Source organism: Equus caballus, chromosome 8 (assembly GCF_041296265.1).
Source record: "Equus caballus isolate H_3958 breed thoroughbred chromosome 8, TB-T2T, whole genome shotgun sequence".
In the NCBI taxonomy this organism is placed as follows: Eukaryota; Metazoa; Chordata; class Mammalia; order Perissodactyla; family Equidae; genus Equus; species Equus caballus.
In genome coordinates, this window is record NC_091691.1 from 43,253,956 (window position 1) to 43,271,404 (window position 17,449).

The 17,449-nt window shown below is 43.9% G+C and overlaps 1 long non-coding RNA gene across 4 annotated transcripts in view; it reads left to right on the forward strand.

The window, feature by feature from the left end:
• LOC111774551 (uncharacterized) overlaps nt 1-17,449 on the forward strand; it is a 55,405-nt gene that overhangs the window by 15,553 nt on the left and 22,403 nt on the right. Inside the window, exon 4 of one of the 4 annotated variants that reach the window (XR_011441429.1) lies at nt 9,794-10,149. The exons of the other annotated variants lie outside the window; for them this stretch is intronic. This is a non-coding gene — a long non-coding RNA (uncharacterized lncRNA). The remainder of the gene's footprint in view (nt 1-9,793; nt 10,150-17,449) is intronic. 4 annotated transcript variants of the gene reach the window in all.

The following is a 17,449-nucleotide window of genomic DNA, read 5'->3' on the forward strand; positions in this document are numbered from 1 at the left end:
CTCTGCGCATTGGTGCCCTGGAACTCCTTTCGAAAGTGTCTCGAGGCAACACGGTTTACTTGTTCTGTTGACTAGGGTTGGTGTTGGACGGCCTGGTTGTTGGCTCTTGTGAGCTCCTGGACCAGCCCTGCTCTGAAGACAGCGTTGTCTCCAGGGAGCTCTCCCCACCTTCTTGAGCACTGTCTGCGAGCACGGGTTTATCTCCCCTACGGAAGTCACATGCACAGCTTCCTCATGTTTCCCTTTCCAACAAGTTGGAACAGCCAAATGATCGCTCTAACCTATTGCTAAATCAGTGCACTTAGTGGTGCAAGTTTGGTATTCTGTTCAAATGAAATCTTCATTGTCTATCCCAGGCACCCTTGCATGCGTGAAGGGATTTTCCGGACATCAGCTAAAGTGGTACACCAATTAATGTAACTGCTGCCCACTCAGAAAGCGAGGGCCTGTTTGTATAGAACAGGTGGTCAGGAATTCTGTCAATACTTCCTACCTCAGGCTCTCCTAAGGGCATGAAGTCAATAGCGAACTAGGAACTAATTTTAGGTTTAGGAGGTTAGCCAGATTTAACCAAAGGGAAACATTGAGGATGTTACTTGACATTGAAAAAGTTGCCCACGTTTCTATACCCAAATAGTCAAATTGGATAATTGAATTCTATGATGTTACTCAAAAGATTTTCTTACTTGCTAACGATAGAAATTCACTTTGAATGTAGACATAACAAGATCTAACAGGATGTTCTGGAGTCTCACTGGGGAATAATGACTAATGAAGTGGAAACTTTCACTCTTAAATCTGATTTCATCCTTGACCTTGCTCGTGAGCTTTGGCCTATTGCCTACTCTTTCAATATCTGTTTCCCCATGATTATGATGGTTATACAATATCAAAGGGGCCTTTTACATGTCATGGAGAATTTATGTGTTAAGCAATATGTTGATATTGAAGAGTGTAGAGGAATTCAGACTCTGTCTATACAGGATGTCAAAATATCCTTTATTTTAATCAATGTGGTTAAAAAAAGAATCAGTGTTTGGATATCATGAAGATCAATGAACTAGTGGGCTGCCTGTATTGTTCCTTTACCCAACAGTGATTTTGGCACCATATGATAGAGCTGGAGTGCTCGACATGCAAAATTAACTGAAAAGCAAGGATAACCCTGTGCCGGTAACCTCCAGGCAGCTCTGTCTGTTTGTCCATGAGTGAGCTCAGCACGGAGGGCTTGCTGAGCTACGAAAGAAAGAAGTCACATTGACAGCGCCCGTGTTTTTGAAACTTCAGCGAGTAGAGGGACATCTGGTAGAGGAGATAGCCACAGCTTCCTGTCCTCTGCTTTGTTATTCTTCCCCCCATTCTGATTACAGGGTAGGCTTCCATGGGCTGCCCTAGCCAGCCGGGGGCTGGAAGATGGAGAGTTACAGGAGGGGGTAGTCGACCACTTTAATTACAGCCCAGGAATCTTTGGGGTGTTTCTTTCTTTGGTACAATTTTCTGTAGCTTTATTTGCATCTTAAGGAATCGTGGATTCTTGTCATCACGATGCTGAGTTCCCATAACTGGCTGACTTCCTCCCTGAAGGACTTTCAGAAATGTGGAATTCATCAGCATGAATTCCTAAACAAGTATGAAGAGTAGCCATAAATATTGATTGATTGTTAGTTTAGTGTCAGGATGAATTCTTTATCACATGCTTGAAATGTGTAGGATGTTAATAAGCCCCGTGTAGCTGACTACGGGGTATTAAATCAAACACCTTAATAGATTTTTAATCATTAGAGTTAATTTGTTAATATAAAAATAATTTATTAACATAAACAGAAGATGACAGGAATTTTTCCATAAAAAATGGAATGAAAAGGATTACTGATAGCCTTAGAAATAAAGATTTTAGTGAATCTAACTAGGAATAAGTAAATATACGTATTAAAAAGAATCTCCCATTCTGCATAGTGAATACATGTAAAAGGAAAAAGGACTGGTGTCAGCTTCATTAATATAAGGAATTTTAGCAAATCGCAGGCACACCCCAAATTATAAAAACAAGATTATTAACATCCTGCACATTTTTAGTGCTCAGACCACAGGAACAATGATCTGGGTGAGTCAGAATATTGTTTCCAATTCTAGATGCCATGTTTCTAGAGGGACGTTGTGAACTCGAGAGTAACAAGGACAGGAAGGTAGAGGGGTCTGGACACTGTCTCAAATGAGGATAGGTTAATGTATTTTATTCTGGAGAATACTCAGAGGATATGGGATATTTGCCCTCAAACAATTGAAAGACTCTTTTGTAGAGAAGAGAATAGGCTTTTTTCATGGGAGAATGGCTAAAATTTCAGAGAGAAAATTCCTTTCAATATACGAAATATCTGTCTAAGAATATAGCGTTCCAGCTCTGGAGCGGACTGCCTCTTGAGTGGTGAGTTCCTGTGCACTAGAGACTTATGTACGCACACTGCACACGCGATGCAGGCCAAGATGTTCATCTGTTAAGAGGGAGTTTGGACAAATGATGGCAAGCCCCTTTCTTTGAATCTGGGTATGGATCGATTGTCCCTTACCTCCTTTTCTCCATTTGCTAGAAGGCTCCCATCAAACCTATTCCTATTACTCATAGTATTATTATGAAGATAAGTGTTGAAGTCTAAACTTTAAAAGAGAATAAAATCACGACATACAATTCTAAATGAACATGTGCCAAAGACTTTACTTAACTCATTAATTAACGAAGGATTCACTAGGTGTTACAGCTGGTTCAGTTACTGCATCTAGAGGCAGATTAGGAGTGATGAAATGAATTTACAAATGGATGCAAAGCTGGCAAAACTGGTCAGTATCCGTAGGATGATAATCAATTGCATTCCACTGGATACAATTTGCATTTCTACGGATAAGAATAAATTTCATTACTCTGCTTTCTACAAGCTAACCTTTATCTCTACAGAGTTGTGAAATAGTCTAGCCAAAGACAAACATCCCCAGAGGAGTGTCCAGCATTCCCTTGAAAATCTGTCCAGTAGTCTCTTCTGCCCATTTCAGAATCTTTCACTATTTTTTTTTTTTTTTGGTGAGGAAGTTTCACCCTGAGCTAACATCGGTTACCAATCTTCCTCTTTTGCTTGAAGAAGATTGTCCCTGAGCTAACGTCTGTGCCAGTCTTCCTCTATTTTGTATGTGGGATGCCTCCACAGCATGGCTGACGAGTGGAGCAGGTCTGCGCCTGGGATCTGAACCCTCGAACCTAGGCCGAGGAAATGGAACGTGGAGGACTTTAACCACTTGGCCAGTGGGCCAGCCCATCCGCCATTTTTCTCTACATGAGTTACCATATGAAAAGTTCTCCTTAGAGTGCCTGGCAAAGGGTAAGTGCTCAATAAACATTATTTATTGTTATCATTGTTGTTATTTTTGCCCAAGTTCTCCTGGGCAGATGAACCACTTAGTGGCTGATGTGAGGAACTCTTTCACCAAGGTTTTGACCACCATTTTTTTTCCTTCCCTTTGTAAATATTATACACGTATCAGGCTGCCTACTTTTTTCCATCTTTCATCTCTCACAGATCAATGCTTTTTATGTTCAGAAATCCTTTTCCAATATGTGTAAAAAAATCTTGCTTTTCTGTGATTATTTCCAATCCTTTCACAGTTACCCATTGTAGGGAAATTTCTCTCTGACTCAAATTTGTGGTTAAGTGTAAGAAAAATTCTAATGATGTTCCTCTGTTAAGGAAAGAACAGACTAAGTTTTAACTAAAATTACAAATGATAAAGTTTAGATTCAGTCATCTCAGCAAACGAAAGACAAATATCCATTGTTTTGCGTTGCTGAATACTCAAAGATTGACACAAGAATAGCGTGTTAGAAGATTTACATATATATATTTAACTTGCCTCTAATTTCATATCTACGTCTACATCTATATCTATCGTCTATCTATCTATCTATCCTCTATGTCTATCTATCTATCATATATGCGCCTGTGAGTATTTAACTTGCTGATAGGCAAATTAAACACTCACACGGATACTGCTTGCCAACGCCGCTTGAGTCCTGTTGTCTGTGGCTCTGAACCACTTTTGTATTTTGCGGCACTGTTGTGTCTGATAACTGTGGTTCACAGGTGACTTGTGTCCAGCCTTTCTCAGAAATCCACACCTGGGTTTGGGAAAGGCAGTAGGACAGAGGAAAGAAGAAGCTGGAAAAGGAGGACAGCGAGAACATGAGCGGGTGGCAGGTGCTGCATAGGAACCGTTGCTATGAAGAAATATGGACAATGTTTCACATAATATCAATTTATCCAGAAAGAAACTACCATTGCCCGGGATGGAAGTATCCCACTATTGAAAGAAGTGAAATGTTTGTGGCATGAAACAAGCTGTGCAAAGACTGACCTGCACATGGGTGTCTGGGTGGTGTCTGGGTGACAGGCAGCCCCGCAGGTGGCCTGAGGCAGTACTGAAGGTCGTCTTGCCCTCGAGTGCTTCTAGCTTCTGTTTGCCGTGCTGATGGAGACTCAGCTTTTCATTGTCGCAGGACAATAGAACTGAGATTTAACATTTTATGATTTTGGTAACTATCTCCTGTACTTTTTTTCCCCAGTAATTTTATTGAGATCATAATGTTTTATAACATCGTGTAATTTGGGTGTACGTTATTATTTATCAATTTCTGAATAGACTTCATCGTACTCACCTGCAGTAGTCTAATTTTTGTCCGTCACCATACATATATACCCCTTTACCCCTTTTGCCCACCCCCCAACCCTTCCTCTCTGGTAACCACTAATCTGTTCTCTTTATCCAAGTATTTGTTATCTTCCACATTTGAGTGAAATCACACAGTATTTGTCTTTCTCTGTCTGGCTTATTTAATTTAACATGTGAGGGTCCATTTGTGTTGTTGCAAATGGGACAATTTTGTCTTTTTTATGGCTGAGTAGTATTCCGTTGTATGTTACATACCACATCTTCTTTATCCCATCATCAGTCTATGGGCACTTGGGTTGCTTCCATGTCTTGGCTATTGTGAATAAAACTGCAGTGAACATAGGGGTGCATAAGTCTCTTTGGATCACTGATTTCAATTTCTTTGGATAGATACCCAGCAGTGGAATAGCTGGATCATATGGTATTTCTATTTTTAATTTTTTTTCTTTTTTTTCCTTTTTCTCCCCAAAGCTCCCTGGTACATAGTTGTATATTCTTTGTTGAGGGTCCTTCTAGTTGTGGCATGTGGGACGCTGCCTCAGCGTGGTTTGATGAGCAGTGCCATGTCCGCGCCCAGGATTCGAACCAACGAAACACTGGGCCGCCTGCAGCGGAGCGCGCGAACTTAACCACTGGGCCACGGGGCCAGCCCCTATTTTCAATTTTTTGAGGAATCTCCATACTGTTTTTCATAGTGGCTGCACCAGTTTGCATTCCCAGCAGCAGTGCATGAGGATTCCCTTTTCTCCACATCCTCTCCAACATTCGTTGTTCATTGTCTTGGTGATTATAGCCATTCTAATGGGTGTAAGGTGGTATCTCATTGTAGTTTTGACTTGCATTTCCCTAATAATTAGTGATGTTGAGAATAGTTTGATGTGTTTGTTGGCCGTACATGTATCTTTTTTGGAAAAATGTCTGTTGGTATCCTCTGCCCATTTTTTTATTGGGTTATTTGCTTTTTTCTTGTTGGGTAAATGATTTGAAATATTTTGTCTCAGTTGGTGGGTTATCTTCTCATCTTGTTCATGGTTTCCTTTGCTTTGCAGAAGCTTTTTAGTCTGATGTAGTCCAATTTGTTAATTTTTCTTTTGTTTCCCTTGCCCCAGTAGACATGGTATTTGAAAAGATGCTGCTAAGACCAATGTCAAATAGTGTACTGCCTATATTTTCTTCTAAGAGTTTTATGGTTTCAGGTCGTACATTCAAGTCTTTAATACATTTAGAGTTAATTTTTGTGTATGGTGTAAGACAATGATCTACTTTCATTCTTTTGCATGTGGCTGTCTAGTTTTCCCAACACTATTTATTGAAGAGAATTTCCTTTCTCCATTGTATGTTCTTGGCTCCTTTGTTGAAGATTAACGGTCCATAGATGTGTGGTTCTATTTCTGGGCTTTCAATTCTGTTCCATTGATCTGTGTTTCTGTTTTTGTACCAGTACCATGCTGTCTTGATGACTATAGCTTTGTAGTACGTTTTGAAGTCAGGGAATGTGATAGTTCCAGCTTGTTTTTTTTTTTTTTCTCAGGACTCAGAGTCTTTGTTGCCCCATATGAATTTTAGAATTCTTTGTTCTCCTTCTGTGAAGAGTGTCATTGGGATTCTGATTGGGAATGCATTGAATCTGTAGATTGCTTTAGGTAGCATGGACATTTTAACTATATTGATTCTTCCAACCCATGAGCATGGAATAGCTTTCTGTTTCTTTATATCTTCTTCAATTTGTTTATAATGTCTTATAGTTGTCAGTGTATAGGTCTTTCAGCTCTTTAGTTAAGTTTATTCCTAGGTATTTTATTCTTTTTGTTGCGATTGTAAATTGGATTGTATTCTTGATGTCTCTTTCGGCTAGTTCATTGTTAAGTGTATAGAAATGCAACTGATGAAAACTCTCAATAAAATGAGTCTAGAAGGAAAGTACCTCAACATAATAAAGGCCATATATGACAAACCCATAGCCAACATCATACGTAATGGTGAAAAACTGAAAGCCATCCCTCTGAGAACAGGAACAAGACAAGGGTGCCCACTCTCACCACTCCTATTCAACATAGTACTGGAGGTTTGGGCCAGAGCAGTTAGGCAAGAAAATGAAATAAAAGGAATCCAAATGGAAAGGAAGAAGTGAGACTCTTGCTGTTTGCAGATGACATGATTCTATATATATCTTCTGTGCTTTTGATAGTTCTATCCCATTCCTGACAATTAGTGTGCATGCTTTTCCTGCCTGAGAGGTTGGAGGAAAGCACACTCCTGCTCCCCTCAGGCCCACCTGTCAGGGGTGGCCCATCTCATTGCTTGCATAGGCAGAGCCAAAGTCCCTCCCCTGGTGACCTCATGGGTGCATTGGGACCACCCTAGAATATCTGTAGGAATCTGTAGGAATAATATATAGTCATCTCTTATAACATTTCAAATGCAAGATGATTAAACTCTTAATATGCAACTTTTGGTTTAGGACTTTTTTTTTTGAGGATATCATTTGAGGATATTTCAATAATGCTTTAAGTGATGAAAATTTTCACTGAACATTTTCAATCAAAAACTTGCACATGACATTTTCTGGGTCCATGTCTAGACACAAACACTGATGCTCCACGTGTGTCGAGTGCGGGTCAGGCTAGGGAAGAGCCTGGGTGAGGATACTTTCAGTGAGTGAGTGTGTGTGTCTCTGGCTTGGGGTTTATTTTTATATCACCTGCTCACTCCACTCAGTTGCATGTGAAAAATCCCAGGATTAATTTTTGGGTGTGGAAGAAGGCCAACTCAAAGGCCATTCAACCTAAAAATCAGGGACCTGGAGGGCTTTGTTAGATTTACCCAGACCTCTCCCAGAGAGATGTGTTCACGCATCTGGAGCAGACACTGAATGCCAAAAATACTTTCAGAAGTGCCGGGGGTCTGTGCCGTCTCCTGAAGAATTCTAGACGTGTAGGTATTCTTTAGTGAACTGTGTTCATTTTCTGTTCCATGGCAGTGAAACCTCTCTTTCAATACCCTTAGTGGCCTCAGTGCTCTCTGTCCTCTGAGCTTTTCGTGTCACCCCGGCTGCGGTCTGCAAAGCTGAGCTCCTAGTACTGAGTCACATAACTGTTTCTGGTGCCAACACACGTTTTCTTTCACATTGCTGTTCACCCGGCAGTAAGAAAGGGAGATTGGCTGGTGAAAGTGTCCTGTGTCCTCTCAGTCCTTCAGGTTTGACTCAGGTTTCATAGTCCCTGTAACCTGAGCTCCCTGAACTGAGTGGTTTAGCGGTTCTGGTCAGATGACTGTTTTATCCTAACCTGTCAGCTGGCCAATCGTGTTTAGGGGGGTGTGTTTACACAGAGCTATAATTGGTATTGGGGGCTCATGAAGGTCCTGGAAGATCCCTCCGCATGGATAGGCAATGCAGCTAGAAACTCTGCCTGCCACACTGTCAGCACCGCTTGATGGCCAGGCCTGAGGTCATCCCCGACCCAGCAGCCTGAGACCAAGGGTTCACTTTCCTGACAGCGGGGAAACTGACTGCCACGCCTTTGTGAGCCCTAGCTGTCGCAGGGAGGTTGGAAGAAGAGCATCCGCGATAAACAGGATAAACAGGAGCGTGAGGGAGCTTCCCTCGTAAGGCCTGGGGGCTGTGGAAAAGGGAGAGTTGTTTTGAAGTTGATGGTGGCAGCTATCTTTTACCCTGAGGGCCGCGAGCTGGGGAGGAGTCAGAGTGGTACTCCTAAGGCCCCACATTCCTAACTGAAGTAGCGTGTGTATGCACATTTTTGGTGTAGCTATTTATAAGCACACTTATGTCTCAGTCGCTGTGCTTATTAAAGACATAAATATTTTACCTCTTAGCAAAGATGAAAATAGTTTTCACAGATTTCCTGGCAGGCAGCAACACAACCTAGTTAGCCTCTTTCATCTGCACGTTTCCACCTAGTAAAGTATTGATCTAGGGAACAGAACTTGTTTCAATGTCACATTCTCGAAAAGTATAAAACCAGGCTGACCAGGGGGAAGGGGTGCTTGCGTGCCTTAGGATATTTGGCGAGGCTTTGTTGAGTGATGTTGAAATAGAAAGCCGTGACAGAATACAAGAGATGAAACTCCCCACGGTGTGAGGATGCTCTGCTGACCAGAAAAACGCCTTTCTTAGGGGCGCCCGATTCCTCATCCGAATTCGGTGTCATGCTGTGTGACTGCAATGCCCTAGAACAATTTAGTTCCACACCAAAAACTCATAACCAAACTCTCCTTGGGTTGTAGAGGCCTTAGACCAAGGGTGGGAATCGGCTGGATCTGAATGCAGAACCTTGAGATTAAAGCAGAACTCTCCTGGGGCAGTGAGATGGGACAGTGGTCAGAGGAGGGAAGCCGGCAATGGATTAGGGCTAGGGTGAGGGGAGATGGCTCCTTAGCCTGCTGGGACTTCGTAAAAAGGGAGAAGCAAGGAGAGGGTATTTCAAGGAGCAAGACAATAATTGCTCTCTTGTCTTGACAGGTCTCAGCCACCATGTCAGCACGCTTTCTGTATTTCCTCACCCAGTGCCCGCCACGACCTGTGCAATCGCCACTTCTTTCCTTTGCTGTATGAGTACGACCTGCCTCCCTAGGGCAGGTGTCACAGCTCCCCTCCTGCCGCCCTTGCTCCACTGTCCTGCTGTGTCTGGGTTCTCCTTCTCTGCCCTGCGCTGTGAGGCTGTGTCTTTGTCTTCTCCCTGGCTCACCCCAAACTGGAAGTGGAACTCCCTCTTCCCAGGCAGTGCTGACATGGTGCTGTGTGCAGTAGGCTTTTGTCACCGATGTGAGAGAAGGCAGTAGGCAGCCACAGTGCAGCCTCTCCCCAGCGCATAACCTAATTAGACAGCAGACTCCCCAGCTCTTAAAACCTCCTGCTGCTGCTGCTTTTGCCAATTGAGGTCTCGCCTCTCATGCTTGACTCAGCACTCTCTTTTTTACCTTTTGCTGCCTCCTTAGCAACTCCCCACCCCAGTCTTCCCTCCCTTTGTGATGGAAAGTCATCTGCTCTCGCTAACTCTTACCCCTAAAGCCAGAGCCTAGATCCACATAACTGAAGACCTGCGTTCCCTCTGTCCACCAGGTGCACGTGGTCTGCTGGCCTCCCACTTCCCATCAAGTGGGCTTCCTGGAGCAACACTTTCACTGTGTGTCAAAGGCAGCTTCCACACCGAGTCCCTGAGGAGGGGCTCAGCAGGCTGCTGAGGAGGGATGTAGGACACTTATGGCCCTGGACCGTCAGTCTCCAACCTGGTTGACAGCCAATTCCACTCCACTCCCATCCTCTGCTCCACGCCTGGCCAGCCAAAGATCCAAAACAAGGTCACAGCACAGTTCACACCTCAGTGAATTGAGGTCATCAGCTCTGTCGTCCATTTAGGAAAGAAATGCCAGGAAGTGATGTAAGGAGACCAATGCCAACGTTTGCCATGCCAGCAAGTACAATTATTATTATTTTTTTCTAACCCACGCTTGTTGCAATTCAATCAAATTAATGCTTCATTTACTAGGGAATGTGATTTTGCAACACAAACAGGGTAGGGCTACCCCAAAAAGTCCCAGGCCTTTGGCCACTGCCTGTTGGTTTACCCACACTCTTTTCAGCCCGGCTCTGACTGGCTGCCCCAGGACCCTGCCCTGGCCTGGGTGTTAGTGACAGGGAAACTGGCTCGTCTCGAACCCAAACTGACAATGTGGGTCTGGGAGGTGCCTGAAGGTGTGGGATTTCTGACGTCCGTGACCCTGGGATGAAAAGCCCATCCCAGCCGTCCTGTTGCTCACAGAGTCTGAGAAAGATGCAAACTTTCAGAGAGTCTTCCTCTTGCAGGATATATTAGACTTATCGAAATAAGCTTTCTGTTTAAATTGAAGAATGATGTCTGTACAGAAAAGTGCACAGCTGTTATGTGTACAGTGCAATGACGTTTACAAACTGAACTCAGCTGTGTAAGCTGCACCCAGGTAAGAGGCAGAACATTCCAGAAACCTCCTAGTGACGCCTTTCAGTCGCAACCACCTTCCCCCAAGGTGACAGCCATCCTGGCTGCTGCCACTATAGATCCTTTTCTCTGGTTTTAAACTGTATGTAAATGGAACCACACAGTGTGTGTTCTTTTGTGTCCAGCTTCCTCCTCTCACCACCACACTTCTGTGATTCCTCCACACTGCTGAGGGTCATCCAGGGGGCTGCATGTCTAGAAGTTCACTCGCTTTCCTTTCATTTCTAAGCAGAATTCCATTGTGTAGATATACTATAGACACCATATTTATCCATCCTATAATTAACGGGCATTTTGATTGCTTCGTGTTCTAGAGTATTATGAACAAAGTTGCTTTGAACATGTCTGTGGTAGACATGGACACGTATTTCTCTTGGCTCTATACCTAGGGGTGCAATTGCTTGGTCATAGGGCAAGTGTATGTCCAACTGTGGTGCATATCGTCATACAACTTTCTTAGGGTTGGTACCAATACATACACTGCCTTGGCAGGGTATGAGAGCTCCGCTTGCTCCACATCCTTGTCAATGCTTAATATTGTCTGTCTTTTTAGTTTTAGCCATTAAGTGGCGGTATCTACAGGTATCCCATTGTGGTTTACTTTGCATTTCCCTGATGACTAATAAAATAGAGCATCTTTTCATAGGTCTTTTGACCATCTGGATATCCTTTTTTTGTGAAGTCCCTGTTTAAGATTTTGCTCACTAAAAAAAAAAATTGTACTATCTTCCTTTTTCTAACTTACTTGTAGGAGTTTTTTCCTATGCGGTCATGCATTGTTTAACAATGGGGATACGTTCTGAGAAATGCGTCTGGTGACTTTGTCGCATGACTATCATAGAGTGTACTTACACAAACCTAGATAGTATAGCCTACTACACACCTAGGCTCTATGATACTAATCCTATGGGTCCACCATCATAGATGTGGTCTGTCATTGACCGAAACACTGTTATGTGGCACATGCATGTATTCTGAATTTGAGAGTTTTTGTCAGACAGATTTGTGAAAAATAGTTTCTCCCACTCTGTGGCTTGACTCCCTCTTTATTAAAACCTTGGTAAAATTATTATTTTCTATTAGGCAAATCATTATGAAATTCTTCTCTATTTCTAAGAATGCTTCTTGCCTTAAAGTGTGTGATATTAGGACAGCTACACCAGCTTTCCTTTAGTTATTATTTGCATGCTATATCTTTTCCCATCTTTTCAGTCTTTCTTTACTCTTATATTTAAGGTGTGGTCTTATAAGCATCAGTTTCCACCCCCCGCCCCATCTGATAATCTTTGTCTTTTAATTGAAATGTGCATTTACATTTAGTGTAATTACTGATATATTTGGGTTAAGTCTACCCTTTTACTATTTGTTTCCTAATTGTTCCCTTCTCTTTGTTCTTTATCTTTCTTCTATTGTCCCTTTTAAGTTAATCATCGTGTTATTCCTCTCTCTATCCTATGCTATTAGTTTGTTAGTTACATGTTGTTTTACTGTTCTTTTCGCAGTTATCATGGAAATTATAATATCCTTCCTTGATTCACTAAAGTCTAACATAAATTAATTCTTTTACGGCTTTCTGAATGAAGGAAACTGAGAACACTTTAGCTCCATTGTTGCGTGGGTCTCAGTCCATCGGCAGTGATGCTGTGGGCTAGGAATGCTCGAGGCCCTCACCTGGGCCCGGACCACTTGAGGTGGCCCCCACAGAATTTCCCCACCTGGAGCTAATTTTGCTTCTGGACGGGGCCTTGCGGTTCTTATTAAGATTGCAAGATGCACCTCAGCAACAACCACCGGGGAAGTTTGAAAAGGATTTATGACTCACAAGTCCTGGAGGGTACGCGGCATGACAGGGGCCACAAAGCGGGGTCACAGGTAGAAAGAGAGGGAGGGAACATGGCCCTGGGGCTCTGCTTTATTAGGGTCCAAGGTGGGGTGCTTAGAGTTTTGTGGGTTCACTCTTTATTGGCGAATTTAAAGCATAAAGAGTGGGAATTAGAGCGTGGGAAGGGAAAAGCAGGGTTACCCAGGGCTTTCTGAAAGGGGAACTTCATGGGCCGGGGCAGCCTGGTTCCTTGTCTAGTAGTGTGTTCTACAGCTGGCAGTGCGTTTCTTCGAGATGGATATCTTTGAAATGGATGCCTCGGCAATTAAAAGCTTAATGTCAGGCACTTACGTTGTAATCAAGAAGCTTAGTGTCAGACACTTACACTACATCCATTTACCTGCCTCCATCCTTTTGTGCTATTGTTGTGTGTGTTTTAATTTTACATATATTTAAACCCCTTCAGGGCAGAATTATGGTACTGTATAGTTAGTATTCATTTCTGTTTACCCACATCCTCACCACTCTTTGTGTCTTCCTGCATCTCTGAGTTCCCACCTGAGACAGTTTCGTTCTGCCTGAAGAGCTTGCTTTTGCCTTTGAGAGGCTGCTGAGCATCTTGATCCAGTCAGGGACTGAGATGATTCAGGGGCCAAGCTGGGCTTCAGTCCTCACGAGGGCTGGTCCATTCCTGCTTCCCTCTTGCTCCTTGGGTGTAGCCTCTCAGGATTTGGATGGAGAACCTGGGTTGCTTCCCAGGGCCCCTTCTCTTTGCTGAAGCTGAACTCTTTTTGACCCCTCCGCACCATGAGTTTGCGAAAAGCTATGCTCAGCTTCTCAGTCACTGCCTTTGCTTTTGGAATTGGCATCTGCTCTGTGAGGAAGAGTAGCCCCCAAACCCAGGGCTCCTCCCTGGGGCCTTCCCTCTTCTTCTGGACATGCAAATTCTCACTGTTCTGGGAGCTCGCCGTGTCCTTCAAGCAGGTTTTAGATGTACACGTGATTTGCCCCAGATCACATAGCTGGTTCTGGGCTGAGCACAGACTGAAATCTGGGACCCCCCCAGCTCTCAGTCCCAAGCTCGTCCCTGAGGCCATGAGTTTTATATGACTTCTGATTTTGGAGGGTTGGAGGGAAGAGGGGACAGACTCTCAATGGGGTGGGGGCCTAGCTATGGAGAAAGCAGGAGAAGGTACTGGAGGAGAGGAGGACAGACTCTCAGTGGGGTGGGGGCCTAGCTGTGGAGACAGCAGGAGAAGGTACTGGAGGAGAGGAGGACTGTTGGTGGCTCTGTGCTATGTGACCTGATCCTTTCCTGGAGTCGCAACCCCAGGCTTCCTGGCCAGCATGTGCCAGAGCCCTCCGCAGTTGGCTCAGCCTTTCAGTGTTGGCCAAACTAAAAGCCAATCGTAGACCAATGTGACATTCTTACATCAGCTTTCTACTAATGAGTGTAGTGACCACAGTAATATCTAACTATGGGACGGGCCTCCCAGGGGGGAAATAACCTGTCACAAACAGCAAGTCAGTATTTTCACTTGGAACCCTAAATTTCCAGGCCAGCCAGATCCCATTCTGTGGATGCTCATTTTTCTCAGGCTGAGAGTCTCGGCCCCCTTCGGGGACAAATACTCAGGCCCCTGTTGTGTGCATCACCTGCTGTCATCCTGGGCCACACACGTGTACTCTTAACTATGTCCTTGGACTTGGATTATTTGCCAGATGGGCCTTCTCTTGGAGGAAAAGAGGAAATGATGACGCTTCACCTCTGAGCGTTGCCATCTTTCATTTCACTTTCTCTCCAACCCTGTGGGTTTGCTTCAATTCTCAGAGAGTCACTTCTGATCCCTAGTACAAACTTCTTTGCTTCCACAGTGCATCTTCCCAGAATGTCCTTTTGGAGTCAGTTTGAGTCCTTCCCCATGTCTTCCATACATTGCTGCACAGAGAGAGGCAGGATGGCCAAGGGCTGAAGCGCACATTCTTAAAGCAGAGAGTCCCAGTTCTACTCCAGTTCTGCTATTTAGTTGCTGTGTGAACATGAGCAACTTACCTACCCCCGTAGGCCTCAGTTTCCTCATCTGTTAAATGGGGATATGATAGGAATTTAAGATTACTGGAAGATCTAATGAGATGATAATTGCAAAAGACTGACTACAGTGTTGGGCACAGACTAAACACTCGATAACTGGCAGCCGCTGCTGGTGGTGTGGTGGCGTTAACTTTATCTTGGGCTTGTTACCATAGATTTAAACTCAGAACTATTGTAGCCATGGAAATGGATCTTTTCTCCCCAAGTGTTGCAAGAACACATAAAGATGTTTTAAGAATGGCTCCTCCCATCTTCTAACCTACTCAGAACATATGAAAACATTAACCTGGGTCGCCTTCCAGTTTCTTCTCACAATATCATCACTGAAGAGCCAGTTCAGACTCCTCCGTGGAAACCTCCCTGGTGTTTCCAGCAGACAGGATCACACTCCCCGTGAGTGCTACAGCACTTGCTGCTATCCTGTCAGAGGGAGCTGACAGTTTATGTGGATAGCTTACTGCACAAAGATACCTTAAAACACACAGCAGGCAGGCGGGGACCGCAGATGTATGGTTTTACATGCCCAACAGATCTGCCTATAGAATGGTGGCAGGATGGAACTAGTTCAGAACAGGCGCTTTCGTAGTAAAATGGACCAGGAGTCAAAGCCTATCTCTGTCAATTATTGTGTCATGGAAAAGTAGGGATAAGTGTTCCTACTCCTCAGGGATGCTGTTACGATTAACAGTACAATAGCTTACAGTGCTGGGCATGTACTAAGGACCCGAGAAATAGCAACTATAGTTAAAGTGTTGCTTGATTAATGAATTGCTTTAACAAATCAATAGGGACACCTGAGATTTTGGACATCTGCCTTCAGGATTGTAGCCTAAATACCAGCTCCCCTTTTACCAGATCCCATCCATCAAAGGTCTAAGTGAGCATATGGTCAGCTATGTGCTGCTCAAGAAGAGCTCCCTAGACCCGGTCTTGCCCTGCCAGCTCTCCCAGTCATGAAGCAAGTGCAGATGAATTAGCAAGGCACACTTATGAAAACCAGACCAGCCCGGAGGAGCTTCTCATGTTTAATACATTGCAGACCCAGCGAATTGTAAAAATAAATTAAGGCCTGCAATGCTATTATTTTTTGAAGCTCTTAAAATTTTTTTTTCTGTTTTAACCACAGGGTGAAGAAATATGTCTTAAAGCTATGTGATGCTTTTTCTGTGAAGTCTATGTGTCTTGGGTTTAAATTTTGAAGCACAAATAAAAATTTTTAAAAATTGAAAACACCACACAAAAAACCATTTGATGCTTTAAACGTGATGGCATCTTCTTACAGTTTTCCCGATGACTTGCCCCCACCCTGAGGGTGTCACGGGCATTTTCTTTTATTTTCCAACAAGACAGTCACCTGAAAGAGAAATCATGACAGTCTTAAATACCTTTCTTTGTCAAATGCATCTTAGACCACATTTATGCTTAGCAATGGAACACTAGCTGTTGGAGTGGGAACCTCCTTGGGGGCCGGATGGTGGACGAGAGCTGGAGTGGCAGCGTGCAGTCAGGAAGGGTTTCCTTTGGCCAGCTGCTTCTTAACCTTTTCCAGGTGAGGATTCTCAGGTGGCCTCGGGCAGGATGGTCTCCGACGAGTCAGGCACTTCACTTGAAGGGACAAGCTGGCCAAGATGGCTTGGCAGTGCTGAAACATTGCCAGACTGGAACATAGTGGCGAGGGGAGCCATCTGCTCCTGTGCAATGATAAAGGTCACTAAGCCACGCTGCTTCTGAATTGGCCATTTTAACTTGGACTAATCCCATTCCTTCTTTCACAGCCTGCCTGTATCTCCCCCCACCCCATATATATTAGTGCCCCCAAACTGACTAAACCAACCCCAGTTTTAGCCTCATTTGGACATAGCCTGTGAGATACCCTTGCTCTCAGATCAGAGGAGTAGATTTGCTCTGCTCCTAGGCTTTGGGTCTCAAGGGGCTTCCTCTCTCCCTTTTCAGGCTTCCTCACTGTTTCCACTCTTCTCGAAATCACAGTGCCAATGCGAGCAACGTAACAGCTGATGGACCAGAGGAGAATATCTGGAGTCCTCTGGCTTACGCTTATTCCCTGGGCACTGGAAAAGGAAGTGAGATGAGGGAGAAATTCCTAAATTTCCTCTGGTCAAGTGGTGTCCCTGCCTTTGTGTCTTTTAGATGCTTTCTACAGATGGATGCCTGCTTCTCCTGTGCATTCCTCCTTCAGACCCACTTCTTATCCTGTGCGTGAAATCTGGAGTGAACTCTGTTCTTCCCTATTCCCTCCAGTTCAACCCTATCTAGTCCAATTAATCCCAAACTACGGGCTATCAGCACTGGGAGCCAGCCACTGGGGCCACTTGGTCTCTGCCTCCAAGAGTTCGATTAACTGCTGTAGTAATTTGTTATTATAAATTGAACATACGTTAATTTTAGAAAACCTAAAAGCTAGAGCAAAACACACAAAATGGAAAGAAAAATCACGTTTAATCACACTCAGAGATTACATCTTGATAACCTTAAGTAAATATAGGTATGTATAGAGTTCATTTGTATCCAAATCCACAAAGTTGGATTCTGATGTTTTAATTACATGTTAATTACACGTTGCCCTGCATTATTTCCTCGTGCTTTTTATTCATAAGAGTTCTGTCTGGACTAGGAGGCAGAAAACATTCTTTTCCTTTCTGAGCCTGGCTTCCGCATCTGCAGCTGTGGTGGATGGCAGCCTCGCGGCTTCCCTCGTGTGAATGTGTTGAAAGGCTGAAAGGGAAGTAAATTGTTACCTGTGAGTAATTAATACTGCTTTATCTCTACGTGTCTCCTAAGACTGAGTCCACAATACGCTCCCAGAAG